Genomic DNA, 5,062 nt, shown 5'->3' with positions numbered 1-5,062 from the left:
CCAGAATATGGTTTTAAAGGCTTCTTTTTTTTCAGAAGGAACAATCTCTATTAAGAAAAAACAAAACGTTCTTTTGTTTTTTTGGTAAGGCAGAATATTTGTAAACCTAGTAAAAAAAGAAAAAACAGCCCTCAAACAGAGCCAATGAATAGATCTACTGTGGCTCTGTAGCAGAGAGTGGAGGATTCTCCTTTTCGTGAGATTTTCTTTCCTTAAGGAAAATCAACCCTAGTAGGAAATGCCAAAACTTAGTGCCTTGGCATTCCTTCAGCAACTCATGGCCCTGGTCGATGACAGAGACATGATTTCTACAGTGGTTTCTAAGAACCTAGGGTCAATATCACTGTGTATCAGGGCTGAATTGGAGAAACAGAGACTCCAAAGCAGCACTCTAAGCTCTGGGCTGGATTATCTTTAAAATAAACAAACAAACAAAAGCAGATTTAGCAAGATGCAATTTACTTACTGTTGATAAAAAGAGTCAAACTCTGTAAAATAGTTGAAGAGATTTATTCTGAGCCAAATATGAGTGATCAATGGCCTACAACACAGCCCTTGGGAGATCCTGAGAACATACGTCCAAGGTGGTCAGGCCACAACTTGGTTTTATATATTTTAGGGAGACATAAGGTATCAATCAATACAGATAAGCTATACATTGGTTGGGTCTGGAAAGGTGGGACATTTATAAGTAGGGGCTTCCAAGTTATGGGCAAATTCAAAGATTTTCTGATTGGCAATTGGTTGAAAGAGTTATTATCAACAGAAAGGAATGTCTGGTTTACAATAATGGGTTGTGGAGACCGAGGTTTTCTTATGCACATGAAACCTCCAGGTAGCAGGCTTATGAGAGAATAGATAATACATGCTTCTTATCAGATTTAAAGAGTCTATTCTGTCTGTAATTCCAAAAGCGAGGAGGGTAGAATGAGGTATGTCCAGCTCCCACTTCCCATCATGGCCTGAACTAGTTTTTCAGATTAACTTTGGAACGCCCTTGGTTAAGAGGAGGGGTCCATTCAGATGTTTGCGGCGGGGGGTGGGGGCTTAGAATTTTATTTTTTGTTTACAGTACTATATAATTCACCTACTCAAAGTGTACAATTCAGTGCTTTTTTTTTTTTTTTTTTGAGATGGAGTCTCACTCTGTTGCCCAGGCTGGAGTGCAGTGGCGTGATCTCAGCTCACTGCAACCTCCGTCTCCCAGGTTCAAGTGATTTTCCTGCCTCCGTCTCCTGAGTACCTGGGATTAGAGGTGCACACTACCATGCCATGCTAATTTTAGTATTTTTAGTAGAGACGGGCTTTTACCATGTTGGTCAGGCTGGTCTCAAACTCCTGACCTTGTGATCCACCCACCTCAGCCTCCAAAAGTGCTAGCATTACAGGCATGAGCCACCACGTCCAGCCAATTCAATGCTTTTTAATAAATTTTTATAGTCATACAATCATCAAAACCTGGATTATGCTTTAATAGTCCCTCAGAATCCACTGATCCGTTGCAGCTGCAATGAAACTGCAACTTTGCCTGTTACCTATGCAACCAGGTTTTGTGTACCTATGTTATGATGTGTTTCATAATACCATTAGAGCTGTAGTTAGGAATAATAACTTCTTCTCAAGTACACTCAATGTCATATTCTGCCCTTCATAACTATAGCTACAGTTCAAACAGCCTCTACCAGAATTTAGAGATTTAAAGCTATACCCAACTGTTGGAAGTCAGTGGTCGTTTCAATTGACTTAGGAAATTCAGTAGGGTTGTTTATAGTATCATCAGCCCTTTAGATACTGGCAAGAGGAGTCCTTGCTCTGGGCTCTGTACTGTGGCCACATCCTAAGCCAGGAATGAAAAGTCCATGGAGCTAAGGTGTCCTTGCACCTCACCTGACGATGCTGTGTGCCCAGGACTCTGAATTCCCTGCTGATGCAACCCCAAGACTGTTTCCACACCTGAGCAGGTATCTTCCTGGGGTCTGTCCTCCCTATAGGTCTATTAGAAAATGACAAATCACAGTTGAGTTGGGTGACTATAGCTTGAGTTTGTGGGCTGGGTGTCCACATACTTGCACAAAGCCCTACATGGTGTGAGAGAGAACATGGAGTGAGAAGAGATGGGTGTGCACTGAGGGTTGGGGCTGGATCTCTCTGCACTGCCACATCCACAACAGAATTTTGAGAAGTCTGAGAATTCTAAATTGGAGCGTGACCTTCTTCATAATGGTATATTTGTCAAGGTAGGAGGATAAAACATTTTATTGAACAGTTTGTTAAGCTGATTTAAAATTTTCCAACACTGAGCTGTATGGTATATGGACCTCCATATGTATGATTTCATTTATATTAAATGTCCAGAATAGACAAATATATAATGACAATAAAGAGATTAGTAGTTGCCAGAGGCTGGGAAGAGGGGAGAAATAATGAGTGATTGCTGACGGGTGTGGGGTTTCTTTCTGGGGTGATAACAGTGTACTGGAATTCAATAGTGATAATGGATGCACACTGTGAATATACTAAAAGCCACTCACGCTTTAAAAGTGTGGGTTTTATGGTAATTTAAATGATATATCAAGCTATCACCAAAAATATACAATAGGAGTTCAGAAATGCCACCCCAAAGTATGATGCTATGACATGCTGATTACTTTGAACTGATGTCACTTAGGGAACAGCAGATGCAGGCAGAGGCTTTCTCTGAGCTCTGCTTATCTGCCTAAGACAGATCAAAGGATCCTCCAAAAGGAACTCAATTGTCATGAATCTCCTCCTCTGGAATCTTATCAACCAGGGACAATGAACTTGGATCACAGGAGGGGAGACCGGAGGTTGACATCATACCTAGACAGCCACCTCTTCTTCTGAGGACTGCTCCAAGAGAACCTTTATTACTTGAGAGGCTTTTCATTTGCATAACAAGAAACCTTTTTTCACTATACACTTCCACCCCTCATATTCTCATAACAGGTGTCACCACTCCCCACCCAGAAGTCCAAAGTCTCTATTCCCCTCTGTACCTCAGGGTGCTATATAAGTTTCAATCATCTGACCCTTCTTTGAATCTCACATTTGTGGGGCTTGCATGGGTATGTACATAATTTAAAATGGATTTCCTCTTGTTAATCTGTCTTATGTCAATTTAATTCATAGCCCAGCCAAGGAACTTAGAAGAGTAGAGGAAAGTCATTTTTCACTCCCCTACAAGAATATTCTTCTGTAAAGAGGAGCTAGAAATAATTTTTGTTTTAAATTCAACCAAACATAGGGATAATTCTGAAATTTGGAACCAAAAGAATTATAAGTACATTACTGGTGAATTTGTGCTTATCTGAAATCTGTACATGTAGCTGTCTTTATGTATCTCTGTATATTGATGTTTTTCTATATATATAATCAGTGAAGTAAGATATCTAGTCATTCATTTACTCACCAAGTAATTGCAGCGGGGTGGCAGGGACAGTGGGGGTTGTGGTGGTGGGTTGCCAGAGCATGAGAAATATGCAATATAATCTAAGAAATCATACCTACCTGGCCAGCCACAGTGGCTCGTGACTGTAATCCCAGCACTTTGGGAGGCAGAAGCAGATGGATCACTTGAGGTCAGGAGTTCCAGACTAGCCTGGCCAACATGGTGAAATCCCATCTCTACTAAAAATACAAAAAATTAGCTGGGCATGATGGCACGTGCCTGTAATCCCAGCTACTCTGGAGGCTGAGGCAGGAGAATGACTTGAACCTGGGAGGCAGAGGCTGCAGTGAGCTGAGATTGTACCACTGCATGCCAGCGTGGGTGACAGAGTGAGACTCCATCTCAAAAAAAAAAAAAAAAAAAAAAAAAAAATGAGACCTGCCTTCCATGAGCTCATGGTATACTTGAATCTCCATAGGTTATTCAGGAGGGTATGTAATGTAACTCAACAATGCCACAATTACTTAAATTCATTTGGGAGAATTACCTCATTTTGCCCAACTTGTCATTGTGAAAAAAAAAAAGAAAATTTCAGGACCTTCCAAATTTATTATGCCAAAGGGAAAAGTCAAGCCCTGGAAACTGAGTCACGTAACATGGCTGTTTTTCTTCTCTGGTGCATGACTGTTGCTTCCTGATCTTTTTGTTGATGTTATACATTAACCAGGCTCTCTATTCTTTATTCAAACCTAGACTAAATGACGTTGGAGATGGAGACTCTTGTGATTGTTACCTCTTTACAACAAAATGTTAAACAACCCCCTTAGAGTGTAATCAGTAGTAGTGAATTAAATCTTCTTTGTATATTAGCCTTATATAGAAAATGCTGGCCAGGTGCTGTGGCTCACACCTGTAATCCCAGCACTTTAGGAGGCCGAGGCAAGCGAATCATGAGGTCAGGAGAGCGAGACCATCCTGGCTAACACAGTGAAACCCCATCTCTACTAAAATACAAAAAAAAAAAAAAAAAAAAAAAATAGGCATGGTGGCAGGCACCTGTAGTCCCAGCTATTCAGGAAGGCTGAGGCAGGAGAATGGCATGAACCCGGGAGGTGGAGCTTGCAGTGAGCCAAGATCGTGCCACAGAATTCCAGCCTGGGCGACAGAGGGNCAAACCTAGACTAAATGACGTTGGAGATGGAGACTCTTGTGATTGTTACCTCTTTACAACAAAATGTTAAACAACCCCCTTAGAGTGTAATCAGTAGTAGTGAATTAAATCTTCTTTGTATATTAGCCTTATATAGAAAATGCTGGCCAGGTGCTGTGGCTCACACCTGTAATCCCAGCACTTTAGGAGGCCGAGGCAAGCGAATCATGAGGTCAGGAGAGCGAGACCATCCTGGCTAACACAGTGAAACCCCATCTCTACTAAAAATACAAAAAAAAAAAAAAAAAAAAAAAAAAAAAAAAAAAAAAAAAAAAAAAAAATAGGCATGGTGGCAGGCACCTGTAGTCCCAGCTATTCAGGAAGGCTGAGGCAGGAGAATGGCATGAACCCGGGAGGTGGAGCTTGCAGTGAGCCAAGATCGTGCCACAGAATTCCAGCCTGGGCGACAGAGGGAGACTACTCCATCTCAAAAAAAAAAAAAG

The sequence above is a fragment of the Rhinopithecus bieti genome, unplaced genomic scaffold, assembly GCF_001698545.2.
Source record: "Rhinopithecus bieti isolate Rb0 unplaced genomic scaffold, ASM169854v2 scaffold_11401, whole genome shotgun sequence".
Classification (NCBI taxonomy): Eukaryota; Metazoa; Chordata; class Mammalia; order Primates; family Cercopithecidae; genus Rhinopithecus; species Rhinopithecus bieti.
The sequence above is the reverse complement of the archived record's forward strand: the minus strand, read 5'-3'. Positions refer to the sequence as shown.